The following is a 19,060-nucleotide window of genomic DNA, read 5'->3' as shown; positions in this document are numbered from 1 at the left end:
GCTGAATGAGGGAAATCGTCGACCACGCCGGCGGGGTCGGTATCGGAGTCCTGAAGTGTTTGGTAACCAGTTCGAACCCCTCTACCGGACTTGCACCAATGAGTTATTAGTTCATCTTAAGTGCAGTTTTCACTAACACAGTTGGCTCGACCATTATAGACGGCGATACGGCTCACCTATCACGTTGGTCTAACAGATAGCCCGGTGAGGTGTTAGTACTTAGTTCATCTTCCGTTGGATGTACCTGACTACACCAATTGGATAACGACCTCCGTGGTCTAGTGGTCGAGCGTTGGGCTCACGATCCGGAGGTCCTGGGTTCGATTCCCGGTGGGAACATCAAAAATTACTTTGTGGTCCCTAGTTTGGTCAGGACATTACTGGCTGATCACCAGATTGTCCGAAAATAAGATGATCCGTGCTTCGGAAGGCACGTTAAGCCGTTGGTCCCGGTTACTACTTGCTGATGTAAGTATGTAGTCGTTACATGAGCCATGTCAGGGGCCTTTGGCGGCTCAGTAATAACCCTGACACCAGGGTTGATGAGGTCGGTATTTCACCTCACAACCCACACGATAGAAGAAGAACCAATTGGAATATAGTTGTGAGATTATGTTATGATTTTTTTTCCTTAAATACTGAATTATTTCCCAGAGCAATGGGTCCTCTTTCAACTTATTACGTACAGTCATGAGCAATATAATGTACTTACCCACTTTAGGACTCTGTCGCACTAACATATTTGACATTCCATGGATAAAAATTTGGATATTTTTAATAATTTTGGAACATTTAGAACACAAATTATCAAAAGTCTAAAATCAGTCAAAAACTGAAGTCGTTTTGTTTTTTGAATTGTAATCTTATTTTTTTTTCCTTTACCTCTTTTTAGTTGCTATATGATTTTGCATGCTGTCAACGCACCCTGTTTGGGATGTTGACTGACCATTTTTGTTTGTAACTGTATATTTTATCATGTATTGTCAATGTCCTGTTGTGTGTTGCAATAAATAAATAAATAAATTTAGTGAGACTTACTTATTCTATTTCTCTTTTGTTTTTTCCTGTTTGTGCAATAAAGTATTTGTTATGTTATGTTATGTTACAGTTCAATTTGTCGAAAAAGTTAATGTGATATTTACCTATTATAATGGATTCTTTTCTTTTAGTAGTTTTGTTATTATTATAAGTAAGTTTTATTTATTCATTTTGCATATATATTTTTGATAGGAATATATATCTATAATATCAAGTATAAGTAATGCATTATAATCTATGTAAGTATCATAGTATGTTTTCTTTATTGTATTTAAGTAGGTACGTAATTGAGTTTGGTGTGTCCGTGGCTCACGTTCGATAGGTCTCCCATAACACCAGCGCCGCGGCCCGTGCTAAGCACGTGTCACGGCATTATGCTGAGGGAGATCCTTTTTTTATTTTGGGCGCCTCCATTGTGTATTTAATGTCTGTACTATTTGTCTTTTTGTCTTTGTTTTTTTTTTCTATTTTTTTTATTTCTGTAATGTAAGTTTGTACATGTGGCGTCCAATATGGAAATAAATATTTTCTTTCTTTCTTTCTTTCTTTCTTTCTTTCTTTCTTTCTTTCTTTCTTTCTTTCTTTCTTTCTTTCTTTCTTTCTTTCTTTCTTTCTTTCTTTCTTTCTTTCTTTCTTTCTTTCTCTCTCTCTCTCTCTATCTCTCTCTTTCTTTCTTTATTTATTTCTTTCTTTCTTTCTTTCTTATATGGTACCAAAGTGTATAATGCTCGTGACCGTACCTAATACTCTTTCCATCCTCGTAAGCAGTAATCGGATCCGATCGACCTTTCCCTCCTCAATTCGATTCCCGAGTAAAACGGTTTCATTGTAAAGGTATTTAGGTAACGCTTTTTGTTAATAGGTCAGTTCCCAGCACACATACGTATATAGACATAAACAGCCTATATACGTCCCACTGCTGCACAGGCCTCCCCTCAATCAACCGGAGGCGGTATGGAGCATGCTCCACCACGCTGCTCCACTGCGGGTTGGTGAAGGTGTTTTTACGGCTAATAGCCGGGACCAACAGCTTAACGTGCCCTCCGAAGCACGTAATCATCGAGGGATTACAAAGTAATTTCGACCATGTCCCCATCGGGAATCGAACCCGGACCTCCAGATCGAGAGCCTGACGCTCTAACCACTAGACCACGGAGGCTGAACCCGTGATACTACGATCTTAGTCATACGCTCTCCAAACAACATCACGGATTTTATTTCATTCTACGTTCTTTAACACGTAACACTGTTACGACGTAACGCTACTACGCCGTAGCATGTAAGCAATCATCCCTTAGTTTTCGTTACAATGTCACTAACACCCTGTATACCTCTGCCTACCCCTTTGGGGATACAGGCGTGATCATATTAATGTGTATGTACTACCCTCACTGACCACAAAAAAAAGTTTTCATCTCGAGCTCCTCCGTGCTTCAGAAGGCACGTTAAGCCGTTGGTCCCGGCTGCATTAGCAGTCGTTAATAACCACCGATCCGTACTGGGCCCGCGTGGTGGTTTAAGGCCCGATCTCCCTATCCATCCATAGGGAAGGCCCGTGCCCCAGCAATGGGGACGTTAATGGGCTGGTGATGATGACTGCCCTTAGCTCCTTATTTATCACTGTCCCAGGGCAATTCCAGTTCCACTTCCGTTCATCATCTCCCTAGCTTTATCCCGTTTTTCACAGGGTCCACTTACCTGACCTGAAGATTTGACAGGTCCGGTTTTTTACAGGAGCGACTGCCTGTCTGACTTTCCAACCCGTGAAGGGAAAACCTTAAATGCATTTCTCAGGAATGTGGGTTTCCTCACGATCTTTTCCTTCACCGCTGAGCACGTGATAATCATTTTATGATCCAAACATGGAGTCGAAATTCATAGATTTGGGCCCGCACTGGCTTCGAACCTGGTACTCTACAGTGAGAGTCAAGCGAACGATGTTTTTCTTCACCGCTGAGCACACGTGCATCATAATCATATTTTCTTATCCAAACACGAAGTCCCACTTCCGTTATCTTTAAATATTCATACCGTATCATGTTCTCCTGTTAAGTAGATAAACGTATTATATTCCATTTTCCTTAAGTCTTTCAGACACAATCCCTCTGTCGGGTTTCACGACATGCCCGAGAAGCTTTTTTCGCCTTTTTTTGGAGAGTTAACTTTCTATAAGTACGTTATGTTGCTGGCAACACAAGTATTGTTAAGGCCCGCCTCGACCGCTCTGCCGACGCTCTCCTCTCGCTCCAGTCCCGCAGGGAAGAGTCGCTGCCGCAGCTACTTACGCCGATGAGACAGGTGTTTTTGGGTTCTTCATAAAGTAAAAGCGCCAGTAACAACTTCACATATTATTTATAATGTTAATAGAAAGAAATTACAAATTGAGTATAAAAGTCGTCATTTTGACGTTAGGACGACGCGCCCGTTACGCGCGTGGGTTGTTGCTGTCCAATCCCGAATATGGCGGCGCTGGAGTCCTCCTCGCCTCCCGCTGCCCCCTTGTAGTGACGTTCCACGTCCCACAAATGACATATGTCACGATCATTAACAAGTATAAATTAATTAATAATATTTTTTGCATGGCAATATTGTACGGAATTGAATGGCCGACGCCTCCCGCGAATGTGTATTTTAACGATTCATCATCATCAGCCGTATGACGCCCACTGCTGGGCATAGGCATTTTAACGATTACAAAAACATAATTAAATAGTGACAAGGAACAAACTGGTGTTTTGCAATTGGAAGTAGAAATCCACAGACACGTAGTATTATTCTATATTCTATGCAGGGATGTTAGGGAGCTCCGTAACCGTAACCGAAACTATCGGATATCCGATATAAAAAATCATCCGTAACCGTAACCGAATCCGAAATAAAAATTTCAGATAACATCGGATAGGGGCGGAGCCTAATTGAGACACGTTATGACAAGTTGTTATGTTGGGCTGGCGGCTGCCAGTGCCGACACACAAGCCGCGCGCATTGTTTGTTTTTTCCTTCTTTTGTCGTCATAACATATATACAACTTGGGGGTTAAAATGGCCACATTGGAGCAATTCATCTAAGAAAGCAATATTGCTATTTGACATTTTGTTTGCATTTTTTTTGGTTTTCCCCGAAGGGTAAGGCAAAGGGAACTATGCCCATACAGCCATGTCTTACGTATTTTTTTTCTTGATGAATAATGAAATGATGAAAGGTGATGATGATGAAACCTAAGCCCCCACCCTCGGAGTAGACTCCTACTCCGAACCCCAAACGAATTAACTCAAAAGTCCGCATAAACTTTCGAGTTATGAAGCGGCTTCCTGGCACGAAGCGAAAATAGGCAGATACACTTTGTTCCTTGAATACTCCAATATAATAACACTCGCGAATGTCTTCCGACTAACTTAATGCGATCATTAACCACAAAACACCACTTTGTATTAATTATTTAGACTATTCAATGAAGAAAGCAACTGTCCCGTTCCCGTCTCCTGCCAAAAAGCCCATTTTGTTTGCATTGCGCACTTATTTTTTTTTACGCGCAAATGTCAAATTGCAATATTGCTTTCTGAGATGAATTGCTTCGATGTGGTCTTTTCAACCCCCCTTGCCGTTCTAAATAAAACGACTTTATTACTTACCTCTATATTTTACTTTTGAAATTCCTTTCAAAATTAATTCTACCTAAAATTTAAAAAAAAATAAAAAGAAAAATATCATCAATATGTCGGATGTGTGTACTGGTACCTGGCAAAAGAAGTGACGTAATTCTGATGTAATTTTCTTCAACAAAACCTCAACTAGTCAAATCAGTTACTTACTTTTTTCTAAACGTCAAAATATATAAATATATTACTACGGATTTTTCATGAAAACACACACTGTGACGTCACGTTTTTCTATGGAAAAACGTGATAAAATATCGTACTTACTATTATATTTTTCTTAATTAAAATTCATAAATAAATTAAATAGTAAAAAAATCAAATCAAAATCAAATCAAATATACTTTATTGCACACAACATACAAAACAAATCGAAAAAAAAAATAAAAAAGGAATATTTTTGCTTTAATTTTAGGTCAGTTCTTTTTAAGAACGTCTAGGGCCCTGTGCCGAGGTTTTTCTCACAGCTTCTTTTCCCCGGCTATACAGGTTGTGAGAAGCTGCCGTAGTTTTAGGCGGATGAGACGTTCGATCAAAATGTAGCAACCAACCACCAATAGTTACCGACTGAATATACAAGTATATTCAGATAATAAGCTATTTCTATTCTATTCTACTTAAAGGTTTTTTTTTAATTTGAACTTTTATTTTTTTCCATTACAAAAGGAGTTTTCTCATACGACTCTGGCTTGACCCTTTGTCCTACCAATCCTTAGTGACAGGCCAACCCTCGTTCTGTACACACGCGTCGCGTCTGCTCTGTCTCGAAAAGTTATCAAGTGTAGTGAAAGTGCAAAGTGTTAGTGAAAGTGTGTGCAAAGTGAGAAGTGTGTTGGATTATGCCGTAAGTGAAAAGCGGAGAATTTAAAAGGTACTGTGATTTTTTTATTTGTTTTTTAGGATTCAATTTGTAGTTTTAAGGGGTTGTGAAAAAGTTACTTATAGAATGATTGTGATGGATTTTTTGTGGACGTACTTTTTTTCAGGAATGATAAATAGTTGCTTCGCGAATATTTGTATTAAATTTTGCTTTTTCTTTTTTTTGATAAATTATTTTTGGACATTGATTTTGTTACTAATAAAGTAGGTAGGTATGAAAAATGAATTAGGTAGGTAGCAGAAAACATTTTCAAATCCTAATCGAAAATAGAACGACCTAGTGACTGTTTTGTTTTTTAAATAGATACCTAATAAAATAATGATTCTACTTTTAATTTTTTTGGAGTTATTATTTTTTTAAACCATTTTTAAAGAAATATACCTGTATTTTTTTTAAATAACATGGGCTCGCGTTTTGACTTGATGGTAAGTGACGATGCGGTCAAGGGTGGATCACGTTTACCTAGCCTGTTCAATCTAGCCTTGAAGACTCCCAGATTATAACGAGTTGGAAAAAACAGACGACGGCAGACAGTTCCAGTTCAAGGAAGAGGCAAAACGTTTAGTGCGGATTTGTGGTACATTCACAACATAAGAATGAAATGCCCGCCGACGCCTAGTTGTCCGTAGAATGGAGTGGGTGGAATATCGTATTTTGTTAAAAGATAAGACTGGCGTAATCTATTATACTTTTTTATTCGGAAAACATCTACCTCTACAACTAAAGCCGTGCTTTCTTCATACATTAACCAAATTGGAAATATCCTCAAAAAAGGTTTGAAACTCTTTTTCAAATCCGTTTTATTTATAAAATATATCTTGTGTACCTACTTAAAGTTATTATAATTTTATAGTGTCCAGCTCAACAAACCCCCAACAAAAAGTTCTCTAAAATCAGTTATGATAAATTGGCTGGCAGACAATAATATACATATAGTGACGAAGATTCTTTAAGTTTTTGTAGCGATACGTTAGATGATTCAGATGAATAAATATTAACTTAAATGAAAACGTGGAATTATTTTATTCACATTTTGTTACATACATAATAAAAATATATCGATATTGAAAACGTCATGTCACTAGAGAATTGCCATGTCAATCTGTCGTCTACATTAGGTAGCAACATAATTCTATACATAATACATACATACATACATACATAAACTCACGCCTATTTCCCACCGGGGTAAGCAGAGACTAGAATTCCATTTGCTTCTCTTGCTTCCTCCACATTCATCAATCGCTTCATACACGCACGCCGGTTCAGAGTAGATCGTATTGAACCTTTTCTAAGGACATCTCCAATTTGATCATCGTAAGTCCTTCTCGGTCTTCCTCTGCCAGCCCTACCATCAACTTTCGCTTTATATACCGCTTTTGCAATTCTATTATCCTTCATCCGCTCAACGTGTCCAAACCAACCTAACATTCCCTTCTCAATCCTAGTCACTATATCGTCTTCGTCTATACATAATATGATCCAAATATCATGCAACTTTTTTTTTTATATATGCTTCTGCCATTACATTGTATTTTGGAATAATTATGCACCCGAGTAATAAGAAAATAGGTAAACGTTAAAACTGAACAACGACATATCTGTATTATTTTGGTGAACGTACGAACGGTTTAAATTTCTGCCTAAAATTGACGTGTGTTCCATAAATTTTATGCCTCTCGATTACCCGTCCCTTTCTTTTTCAGCGGATAAGAAAATGCGGAAGATAAAATCAAAAAAAAAAAAAGCACCAGCTTATTATAAAAAAAAAACTTCTTCCAGCGCGCCACACTAAGGCAGAGCGCCGAAAATGCTGGCAACATTTTCCCTCTACCTCTTTCTCATTATTTTCTTCTCTATTTTTCTCTCTTTTCTTCTCTTTTTTTTTAAAGTTATTATTTTCAATTCCATACTTTTTCGAAACATTGCAGACGATATTAACTCAGAATCATATGAGCTGAATCATCCTCCTCTGTAACGGTTTTTTTAAATCATTTTCCTTTCGAAAGCCTTTTGAAGGCATAACCTTATTGTCAGTTAAAAGCCTGCATTATTGTAAACCTTTAGAACTCTTTGTTGTGTTTGTATACCTACGTCATATTTGAATCAACATTATTTATAAATCTTTTAATCCGTGGATGAATAGGAAGGTTTATATACGCATCGAAGTTTGTTTATCATACACTAGCGACCCGCCCCAGCTTCGCTCGGGTGCAATGCTGCGGAAAAAATGAAATTATTTACGACATTACATTAAAAACCTCAAAAACCAGTATTTCTCCACTGTTTAATGGATGTTATTATACATATAAACCTTCCTCTTGAATCACTCTATCTACTAAAAAAGACCGCATCAAAATCTGTTGCGTAGTTTTAAAGATTTAAGAGTACATAGGGATGTAGAGACAGAAAAAGCGCTTTGTTTTACATAGTAATGTAGCGACACATAAACGTATCACGTGCTCAGCGGTGAAGGCGTCGTCAAGGGGACATCGTGAGGAAAGAAAGAAAGAAAAAATATTTATAAACAAAAAGGGAAAAACTGACATTCCCGAGAAATGCATTTTCGGGGGTATGTGACCTAAAAAAACCGGCCCTGTCAATTCTTCAGGTTAGATATCTAGCTATCTATAATTAAGGTAGCTATCTATAATTAGGAAAATGAGGCATTCGGAAAATTAAGAAATGGTAAAATTAAGACTTTTCATAAAGAAAAACTCGTCTCGATAATAATTAGCAAATACACATGGAAATATAAGAACTGGGAACTACCCGCGGACATCCTTCAATTTCATCAAAACATCTAATATTATAACTGTACAACGTAGCTCTGTCTGTGCAAACATCACAATCCCTGAGGGACGAACGCAAAGGAAACAGCCAATACCATAGACAGTACAGTTATATATAGAATATACTCAGTATAACACTTGTGTTTACTGACCTAATTTGCAACTTCTAACTTCTAAATGGTTAGGGAATGTACGATGCGAAGGCACGCCCTCTATACGAAAACCTCGTTTTACACAGACACTACACATTGACGTTATTGTACATACGCATCTGTGCCTCTATGTAACGACCTTTCTATGTAACGACCTTCGTGGTCCAGTGGTTGAGCGTTGGGCTCACGATCCGGAGGCCCCGGGTTCGAATGCCGGTGGGGACATATCATAAAAATCACTATAAAATAAAATAAATAAAATAAAATATACTTTATTTCGGACAAATTTACATCCATATGTACTAACCTAAAAAACTAGAAAGAAAATACTTAAAAGCTATAAAAGACCATAATGGCACATGCTTAAATGCTGATGGGTCCAGTGCTTTATAAAGCTGCTGTCCCACCTATCAGCTATTACAGCCAGGATGCTGTTGGTGCTGGCACGCACTTTGCAGTGCGTCCTATGTGAGCCCTAGTTTGGTTAGGACATTACAGGCTGATCACCTCACTGTCCGAAAGTAAGATGATCCGTGTTTCGGAAGGCACGTTAAGCCGTCGGTCCCGGTTACTACTTACTGATGTATGTAGTCGTTACATGAGCCATGTCAGGGGCCTTTGGCGGCTCAGTAATAACCCTGACGCCAGAGTTGATGAGGTTGGTATTTCACTTCACAACCCGCACGATAAGAAGAAGATCTGTGTGTGTGATGTCTGACGCCCATACGATTGAAGACTAAATCTACAAACCTAGCTTAGCCGCTGGTGGGGAGCGGAGAGTTGCCGGTCCATACGTATTCCTATATCTATGACAAAGGTTCGATCCCCGATAGGGAATTATCAAACAAAAAAATCACTTTATGGAACAGGGGATTAAAACCTATCCGCCCAAGTAGTGAAAGCCATACACAGCAACCCTACAACATTTCACGAGTAAAAAATGCTAACGAAGTTATAACCAAACCGAGAGGTATATTACCGTCCCTTTCCTTTTCGGCGGATAAGAGAATGACAGCATCATCATCATCAACAGCCTATATACGTCCCACTGCTGGGCACAGGCCTCCCCTCAATCTACAGGAGGGATGGAGCATACTCCACCACGCTGCTCCAATGCGGGTTGGTGGAGGTGTTTTTACGGCTAATAGCCGGGACCAACGGCTTAACGTGCCCTCCGAAGCACGGAATCATCTTACTTTTTCGGACAATCAGGTGAATCAAGCCTGAAAAGTCCTTAAACAAAGGACAGTCTCACAAAGTGATTTCGACAATGTCCCCATCGGGAATCGAACCCGGACCTCCAGATCGTGAGCCTAACGCTCTAACCACTAGACCACGGAGGCTGTCAGACTGTCAAAGAGAATGACGGGTATAACTTAAAATAAAATTAGGTGTCTGCATGAATCGAGGCCATTATATTTATATTTTGCCTTTTTCCTGCCTTAATCCCTAAGGGCTTAATGTAAAAGCATGGATATATGAGTAGAGTAAGTACCGTATATTGAACGTGAATGCTCGGAAAGTGGGACAAAAAATAAGAGCAGAAAAAGCTATGAAGCTCTCTCATTCCCCAGTACGCGATTAGCCTCACGATCTGGAGGTCCGTGTTCGATTCCCGATAGAGATACACGTCAGTCGACTGCATAAAATAAGCAATTTATACATTTTTACAATCTTCTATCGTGTGGGTTGTGAGGTGGATTACCAAACCCATCAACCCGCACAATTATTATTGAGCCGCCATAGGCCCTTGACATGACTCATGTAACGACTACGTACTTACATCAGTAAGTAATAACCGGGACTTAACGTGCCTTCTGAAGCGGACAATCAGGTGATCAGCTTGTAATCTTCTAATCAAACTAGATTTTTAAAATAAGTTTCCCTTTGACATTCAGAATTTACCTTTGAACAGTTTTAAGACAGTAGCGGTAAGTGATACTGCGAATGTGGTCAACCGGATCAAACCCTACTTCACATAGTGAACGAGTGCCCTCTATACCGGTTCCCAGGTGGTATAGCCGAGCTGCATTATGTGACGGATGCGGCAGAGACTTGGTTAGGGGAGCTTAAGCTGGATATATGATCCACGCAGGATATTTTATTTTTGTCTGCCATACGCAATAAATTCAAATTAAAAAAAAATCAAAAATATCTTTATTCAGTAGGTAACATAGTTACATTTTGAATCTGAGTTACAATTTGAAATTTTTACACAACGAACGTCTCATCCGCCTAAAACTACTGCAGCTTCTCACAACCCGTATAGCCGGGGAAAAGAAGCTGCAAGAAAAACCTCAGCACAGGGCCCTAGACGTTCTTTTAAAAAATAAATAAATATAAAATAATAAATAACTAAGCGGTAAGCGTAGTGGAGTATGCTCCATACTCCCTGTGGTTGATTGAGTGGAGGCCTGTGCGTAGCACGAAACGTATAGAGACTGTTTATGTACTTAAAAAAAAAAGTAAGGAAAACATGAAACAGTAGGACTAGGGCCCTGTGCTGGGAGGTTTTCTGGCCAAGTCTTTCCCTCAGCGTTACAGATTCCGATGTGGTAGTAGTTTTACGGCTAGTTACATAATATGTATTTTTTTTTGATATTCAAAAAGCGCTAACTTAGTAAGCCATTTTGAAAAATGAATATTTTTGAATTTTTGAATTATGTGTTTTGATGTTATGTATGTTATAATATTATTTTAATCTTGACCACAATCTTTCCTTAGCGGAAGACCTTTTCATTAATTCATCTTCTAAGATCCCTATACTTTAATATTCATAACTATATGCGGGTTTCATGTCGGTTTAGGAGTTTCTTCCGGATGGCGGAACTATCAACTCTACGCTAGAGCGCGTAACATAGAATAGAATAGAATAGAAAAAGTTTATTATAAAAGGACGCCACACACAAAAAAAAGAAAACAACATCATATCAAATTTCCACTAAAACAATTACAAAAAAGCAAGACGAACGTTTGTCGAAGTGACCATAAGGTTGGTGGTGGACATCGTGAGATAAAAGGGCCTCACTCAGCACAAGTCGCGGCGTGAACCACGACGCTAATATTATGTGGACCCTGTTGGGTGACGCACGAACATCGTGTTCCATAAACATGTGTTAATGGTGTATATACATCATAATATATACCAAATTATTTTAATAGAATTAGAGTGTAGACCATTTGGGGTAGGCAGACATACATCCATCACAAGATGAACTAACCCACGGCTCACCGAGCTATGCTTAAATTGAGCACAAAAAAAACTCTTAAAAGGGTTATTTTTTATGTGCCTCAAGAAGAAAGGATGTCCAAAACTGGGTCACACCGAATTCTCCATCGAGATAAGTTGGACAAAAGTTACTTGGGCGAAACAGAAATTAAAAAGACAAGTGGCGTTACTCTACAAACGCACAAAATATACAGGATGGTCTTTTTTATACAATATTATAATATAATACAATATTATACAATATTACAATATTATACAGGATGACCTCATTGTCCGATCCAGAACGAAAAAATTAAATAAAGGGTCAGGGATGAATAATGATAACGCTTATTGAAATACTAGCGACCCGCCCCGGCTTCGCTCGGGTTACGAACACAATTTAACTTCGATCTAAAAATAAAAAAAAACAATGACATTAAATATTCTCTTTTTTTCCGTTATTGTCGTGACTTATTGTAGATTTATCGCAAATGCCATTAACTACTTGGCCGGACAAATGGAGAGCGCTGAGAGCTCTCGCCTTTCTTTAATCTACAAAACATTCTAAAGAAAATGTTCAGCGACTTTTTACAACACTCAAATAGTACTTTACGCAAATCATTTAGAGATTTTCTCCAGACATTCTTGTTCTCAAGACCTTTTCTGAATAATATTCCAAGAAAGTTATTTATTTATGTTCTACGCTGGACTCGGAATACATTTTAAACACAAAAAGAGGATATACCTACAATTGCATAGTTTTCCAATGGTAAAGAAATCACAAATCAGAATCATTTATTCAACGTAGTTTGGTAAGGACATTACAGGCTGATCACCTGATTGTCCACAAGTAATTATGATTGGTGTTTCGGAAGACACGTTAAGCCGTTGGTCCCGGTTACTAATTACTCATGTAAAGTTGGTAGTCGTTATATGAGTCATGTCAGGGGCCTTTGGCGGCTCAATAACCCTGACACCAGGGATGATGAGGATGGTAATCCTTTATGAACCACACGATTGAGGAAGGATTCAACATTTTTGAATTTACATCATTTCGCAAGGTGTAATGGCTGAGGAGAAGAAATGACTAGAAACTGCAACAGCAACACATCATCTTTTAAATCAATGAGGGTATACATTACAAGTTATTTAATAGCTAGAGGAACATATTGGTTGCTGAGTCAGAACTATGACAAAACGGAGGAATTGATGCCAAATTCATAATTACGTGATCACACAGAAATACTTATGCTTAGTGCAGGGTCCGCTGTGTTATCTGTCTATATGTAGATTTTCTGAAACTACCTCATAAAACCAGTTTTTTGTAACAGATTACTTTTGTAAATCTCTTTTTTTGAAATAAATATTTTTCTATTTTTTCTATTTCTATTTAATACCAGACATTTTTATCATTTAGGTAATCATTATTCTTATAATAAGCTCTTTTACATAAAGTAAGCTAAATATAAAGTAAAAGATAAATAAGAGAGGCAGTAGTTTTAGGCGAAAAGGATGTTCGATATTTAAAAAAAAACAAATTTAACAGAATACTACATATTGACGTAATCTCGAGGAGCTCGGTGGCGCAGCGGTAAACGCGCACGGTCTGCGATTGTTGAAGTTAAGTAACTTTCCCAAAGGCCGGTCATAGGATGGCTGACCACAAAAAAAAAGTTTTCATCTCGAGCTCCTCCGTGCTTCGGAAGGCACGTTAAGCCGTTGGTCCCGGCTGCATTAGCAGTCGTTAATAACCATCAATCCGCACTGGGCCCGCGTGATGGTTTAAGACCCGGTCTCCCTATCCATCCATAGGGAAGGCCCCAGCAGTGAGGATGTTAATGGGCTGATGATGATGATGATGACGTTATCGTACATGTGTATCTGTGTATGTAACGTCTGACGCCATACGATCGAAGACAAAAGTAAGACCGAGGGGGTGAGGTAAATCTAGCTCAGACGCCGGTGGGGAGCGGAGAGTTGCCGTTCTATACGTGGTATTATTTTTTATGCTATGGTTATAATTCCAAAATACCGATAGGAAAAATTCTTCAAGAAAATTGTATTATGAAGACGTTAAATTCTTGCCATAATATGTAGCAAGAATGTTCTTTACATTTTATTCGTAACGCTTCTACGGCGCGTAGCGTGTCGTAGCCATACCGTAGCATGTATTGTTTTCTACAGTTTTTGACATTGATGGTGTGGTGATTCCAGTACGCACCACCTAATAGGCTACTTGACAACCTAGGCAAATGAGATAAAGTTTACTTTGGAGTTTGTATGGAAATACTGGCCTGTGACGTCATCAATAAAAGCGATCAAACGTCATACCTTTCAGTTTATAAATAGGTTTCTTTTTCCGGGAATCGAACCCGGGCCCGGATCCTGAGCCTAACGCTCTAACCACTAGACCACGGAGGCTAAATAATAATAATAAATAAGAATAAAAAAAAAAAAATCCACACGAAGCCATTTAACAACAATTTTAAAGTTACAAAATTTGTTAGAAGCAAGTTACAAAATAATCATTTAGAATAGAATAGAATAGAATAGAAATAATTTATTTTAGATATAAGTATTAGTATAACAGTAGAAGTGAACTTATTTCTAAAAAGGGACGCCAGCTCAGCAATATGTTGTGACACTCCGACATTGAGGGAGTGCCACAACGCTGATTTTCAGTTGTGCCCCAAAAAAAAAAACACTAAAAAATAAAATATAAATGCTTAAATCTAGTTAATCAAAACAAATTAAAATTAATAAGCTGTGTTAATAAAGTGTGCATGCAGAGCGTGTGTTTGTTAGGATGTGTGTGACTATGTTCGTTAAGAGGGTGTGTAGTGGTGCGTGTGTGTCAGCTGATGCCTAATATACACTCAAGCCTATGCTATAGGCATCAGCTACCAACTTAGTATTACAATCATTTATACTATAGTGTGGCGAATTACGCTCACGATTTATTTAGATATTTATCTATCGTAATATTAGTATTAATTATTATTAAGTTCTTTTTAATATTCATGTAAATGTAGGCAAACGGACTTCGGAATACATCGTACCCACCTTAATTAACTAACTGCCTACAGAAGTTAGAAATACATTGTCTAACAATAATATAAGTCTAGTACTTAAGAAAGAATTATTAAGTCGACTATAAACTTTCCACAATTAAACACATACTGTATGTAATGCAAAACTGGTTGGAACGTTTAAGCAGCGCGTGGAGTGGGGTGTGTAACAGTGATAAGAACCGACCATCAGCTGCCCGCGGACTGTGACTTGTTTAGAACTACCTACCTGTTAGCATAGATTACATTATACTTAATACTACATACTAATGTTTTTAGTGTTGGTTATTGTGGTAGACAGAGTACCTACCTATAGGTATAGCTTGTAATTTCTATTAAATATAAGACAACCATTGTGACGTGGTGCGAGGAGCAGGCATCGAGACAAACTTTTGCAGGTTTACCGATGTCTGTATTCCAATGTTTGTAACATTATACATTGTTTTAAGTTTACGCGGTTATTATCATAATTAAAACACATAATTATGAGATTAAACGAACTTACCTGTAAGTGAAGTCCTATCTCAATTATACGAAGCTCCTTGTTCGAGAGGTTTTTAACAGTGTAGTCTACGTCTTATGCTCCAGCATCGTCACAATTTTCAAAGCTCATATCCAAAGCTAAAAAAAAAGTTAGTTTCCCGCTTCCTGAACGCAGCTGCAGCAGCGATGTCAACTAATGTCATTATGTTTAAAGCATGTTTCATGGACAACTCCATCACCTGTGGAAGCTTTAGGGCGGGATATTAAAATTGAGGGGAGGGAGTCCTCTCGAACAAGGAGCTTCGTATAATTGAGATAGAACTTCACTTACAGGTAAGTTCGTTTAATCTCATAATTATACTCGCTCCTTGTTCGAGAGGTTTTTAACAGTGTAGATGTTCAAAGTTTAGTTGGGAATGAAACATTTAAATTGAAACGAGTACCAATAATATGATTATTCATTAATGAATAAAGTACATACATTGTTATCACAAAAGCTAATTAAGCTGCCCATGACTTTAATCCCAATAAAGGCAGTCAGAGGCACAGCCGTCTCCTGATAAACTCAGCGCGGCGTTCCACCAAACGTTTTGATATTATCATGTAAAAAACAATAAGAATAATAACTGTTCGCTAAACAAGTTTCACCAGTTCTCAAGAATGGAATCGATATTATGTATGTTATAATTATATGGTTATACTATACTGTACTAGAATAGATACATAGTTCTAAATAATAAAGTTGAAGTTGAGCAAGTACATTAAATACCTATTTCACATTACTATCAATTTCACAACAAAAGAACTACACAAGAACAAATTTCTGATGGAGCTCAACATCAAGATTGGCTATAAGAGCCTCACAGGGACCTCACCATAGAGCACATTTCCGAAGCTCTTGAACAACAACGATAGTTATAGTCGAAAGGACTGTGAGACTTCATCATATAGTATAACACTCATTTTTCATTGGCACACCAAGGGCTACAATAATTATCAAAGTTACACATTATTTGTTTACATACATAAAAGAAGAAGAAATACATAAAGAAGAACGGGTAATGACGAGGGCACCCAGACACAAGATTGATTGTAACATCCTGTGCTAAGTTGGCAATTGTTGTCGACATTGAGTAGTTAAATGAATCCTAAGACAACATGTCAAATTGATTAGAGAAAATACAAATATAAGTGCAAGTAAGAATTTCGATACATTTATTCAAATGACCTTTTTCATTAAAATATTCAGAACCACTGAACTAAACTTTCCTCTTTATTATAAGATATTGTTAAATGAGGCTGAAAGTATAAAGAGGGGAAGTGCATTTACATTATGTACTTGTGTGATAATTATCTTCGGAATAATTAAGATTTTGTTTTTATTAAAATAGATTACCTGAGCCCACGTTATTGTGTATTACCTAATATCGACCATATGGGCTTGGTAATAACATTTAGTATATTTTTTTATGTGGTAATAATAAATATAACTTGTTGTGGAATTTTTTCCTATTCCTCTATGCAACCTTTCACCCACCAATCAGATGATAGAACAACGTACACACAATACATTAACACACGTAACATTGTTTACGCAGCTATCTCTTTAGTGTAATAATTATTGAATTTGTTTTTAGGACAGTAATAGTAACGTCCTATTATTTACTGGAAAAATAGGATAAACATATATTTATCATGAAAATATTATTGTTACTTCTCCACTGCAGTTTGGTTCCGATTGATTAAGTGGAGGGACATTATTGTTGTAATTTTTATATTAATTGTAAACTGTGTTTTGGGCTGATCAGCAACAACATAATAAATCTACAACAACATAATTTAGAGAAAACGCTAATGGTGATGTAAGTTATATGTTAATAATGAACTATTTTTCCTTCCTTTTCACCTATGAGTTAATAATAAAAAGGGCAACTATTCTATCTAACCGAACTAGGTATCAATATTTTACAATTTCGAATGTAATACTTGAAGGAAATTTTCATTGAAGTTATAATATTATCAGGTAGGTACCTCAATTTATACTGAGATTAGTATTGTTATTCCTGATTAACAAAGACAGGATTTGAATCCCATGTCTTAATGATAATGCTAAAACTTTTAGTGATAGACATTCGGAATTAATTTTACCAGAATTTTGAAAAAGTAAATATCATATAAAGGTAGGTATATTTGCTTGTGCAAATTTTCCCATTATAACTTTATAGGGAATTCTTCCTCCTCATGAGGTACTATTCTTAAACGGCCTTGCTGCCTGGGCCACTGTTGATACTAATGGCTGTGAGACTGCTAATACATCTGGTTGTAGCTCTGCTACTACTGCTGGCTGTAGGGCTGCTGGTACTGCTGGTTATGGCACTGCTGCTCATGACTGGTTGCATCACTGCTTTTATTGCTGGCTGTGGGGTGGCCTGCTGATACTGTTTCTTGTGGGCTTTCTGTTCATGCTGTTGGCTGTGGGCTGCCTGCTGATACTGTTGTCTCTGTTCCACAGATCCTGTTGCTATCTCATTTACTCACTCTTCGGGCAATGTTATTCATTATTATTTATGTGCTATTTGAATTTTATGATGTTGATTGAAAGAATTTAATAGCAGTATTCTCTAACCATGTCTTGTGTACAGTTATCTCTTTTGAAAGTAATCTCTGACATTACATACTATTAATACTTCGATTTCTAGCACAGTTGAATCATCTGATAAAGATGTAAAGGCCTGTGATGATGAGGTTGATTAATAGAACAGAGGCTTTTAGGTTTTATATTGTCGGTTATTTCTTCAGAATTTGTACTCTCATTATTTTATAATAATCAATTTGACATAATAGTCTATTGTTTCTCAGCATTAGTCTAATCTTGAGTTTCAACATGGGTAGGTAAGCCCCGACAATTCAATGGTTTATCTTCGATTCCTCAAGTGACAAACCAAACAAAAGTATAAAAAATAGTTGGTCTATGTTCTAGCTATCTACTAGCGTTTAGCAAAAGGCGATACTTGTAGTGGTATGGAAATGAGAAATAGATATATAGCGCTTGCTAATGCCGACCATAATCGTGGTAGCTCTTATATTAATAGGGTTCATACCATAAAGTCCATTGTCTATCCTCTAAGTGATAGCTCTAAGTATGGAAATGAGAAATAGGTATATAGCGCTTGCCAATGCCGACCATAATCGTGGTAGCTCTTATGTTAATAGGGTTCATACCATCAAGTCCATTGTCTATCCTCTAAGTGATAGCTCTAAGTATGGAAATGAGAAATAGGTATGTTAGCGCTTGTCAATGGGGACTTTCTTCGTGGTAGCTCTTACATTCATTGTGTTGATACCTTCAAGTCCATTGTCTATCCTCTAAGTGATAGCTCTAGGCATGGAAATGATAAATAGGTATATTAGCGCTTGGCAATGGCGACCTTCCTGGTGGTAGATCTTTTGTTAATTAGGTTGATACCATCAAGTCCATTGTCTATCCTCTAAGTGATAGATCTAAGTATGGAAATGAGAAATAGGTATGTTAGCGCTTGTCAGTGGCGACCTTCCTAGTGGTAGCTCTTATGTTCATTACATTGATACCTTCAAGTATATTGTCTATCCTCTAAGTGATAGCTCTAGGTATGGAAATGACAAATAGGTATATTTGCGCTTATCAATGGCGACCTTCCTAATGGTAGCTCTTATGTGCATTGTGCCTTTAAGTCCATTGTCTATCCTCTAAGTGATAGCTCTAGGTATGGAAATGTAAAATAGGTATATTAGCGCTTAGCAATG

General features: G+C 37.5%; 1 non-coding gene across 1 annotated transcript; it reads right to left on the bottom strand.

The window, feature by feature from the left end:
* Nucleotides 1-2,125: 2,125 nt before the first annotated feature.
* Nucleotides 2,126-2,197, bottom strand: Trnae-cuc (transfer RNA glutamic acid (anticodon CUC)). The gene has a single exon. It is a non-coding gene; the product is annotated as a tRNA-Glu (tRNA).
* Nucleotides 2,198-19,060: the final 16,863 nt, after the last annotated feature.

This window comes from Pectinophora gossypiella, chromosome 28 (genome assembly GCF_024362695.1).
Source record: "Pectinophora gossypiella chromosome 28, ilPecGoss1.1, whole genome shotgun sequence".
NCBI lineage: Eukaryota > Metazoa > Arthropoda > Insecta > Lepidoptera > Gelechiidae > Pectinophora > Pectinophora gossypiella.
This window is presented reverse-complemented; position numbering and strand designations above follow the sequence as displayed.